General features: G+C 40.9%; 1 protein-coding gene across 1 annotated transcript in view; it reads left to right on the top strand.

The window, feature by feature from the left end:
• PRKCZ (protein kinase C, zeta) overlaps nucleotides 1–1,228 on the top strand; it is a 148,295-nt gene that overhangs the window by 77,731 nt on the left and 69,336 nt on the right. The window lies entirely within an intron of this gene.

Raw genomic sequence — 1,228 nt, forward strand, 5'->3', positions numbered from 1 at the left:
GATGCCACTGTTGGTTGTTATGATGTAACTCAGGATTTAATTTTTGGCCTGTTTCCTTTTTAGTCTGCCTGTCCTGCTCTACAACCCCTATGCAGGTCTTTTTCCTAGTGATAAACAGTTCAGGGCCAGCTGTGGTCATTTTGTGCTGCCATTTGGTTTTAAGTAAAAACTGTCCCTTTAAATTTTGAGGAGATCTGTGTGCATGTGTAATAGAACCCTCCAAGGGTGGGGGTGGGGTGTCCACTCACTTAGGTACCCCCTGTACTCACCAGAATGGAGGTGCACAACCAGTGAGAGACCAATGAACAGATACAAAAAAAGAATGGACACACCTTTATCTCCGCTGTTCTGTCAGGCGTCCGTGGCTACTCTGATCCTTCCCCCTCTTGGTCTCTCCCAAGATGGCCACTCAGGGAGCAGCTGAGCACCTTGGATTAGAAAGCCCTGGATTTCTTGCTCCTGCTCCAAATTCCACTGGCTGTAAGCCTTCCAACTTTCTAAATATTCCTTTATATGTGGTTCAGAGTTCTGGGACCATCCTCTGAGCCTGCTTGGTCCAGTATTCTGTGTTGTTGCTGATGGAGCTCCTCACTGCACTTCTACCCTCTCCGCCATTTTGTTTGTTCTTTGCTTTTTAACACTTTAAAGAGATCTTTTATAGAAGATTTGCCCAATGCAATACACCATTTGCTTTCCTGACTTCTGCTTCCATGAGTGTTGATTGTAGATCCAAGTAAAATGAAATCCTTGATAACTTTTATCTTTTCCATTTATCATTATTTTGCTCACTGGTCCAGTTGTGAGGGCTTTGTTATCTTTGAGTTCAGGTGTGATCCATCTCAGTAAGTGTTTGATGTCTTTGCTTTCAGCAAGCAATAGTGTGTCATCTGCATATTGTAGGTTGTCAATGAGCCTTCTTCCAATACTGATATTGCATTCTTCATCATCATAATACAACTTCTTGGACTATTTGCTCAGCATATGTATTGAAGAAAGATGATGAAAAGATACAATGGTGACACACACCTTCCCTGATTTTAAACCATACAGTATCCCTTTGTTCTGTTTGAACTTGGTTTATGTACAAGTTCCATGTGAGCACAATTAAATGATTTGAAATTCCAATTTTGATAATGTCATTCATAATTTGTTGTGATCCACATAGTCAAATGAGTTTGCATAGTCTATGAAACACAGGTAAACATCTTTCTAGTGTTTTCTGCTTTCA

This window comes from Chrysochloris asiatica, unplaced genomic scaffold, assembly GCF_000296735.1.
Source record: "Chrysochloris asiatica unplaced genomic scaffold, ChrAsi1.0 scaffold00173, whole genome shotgun sequence".
Classification (NCBI taxonomy): Eukaryota; Metazoa; Chordata; class Mammalia; order Afrosoricida; family Chrysochloridae; genus Chrysochloris; species Chrysochloris asiatica.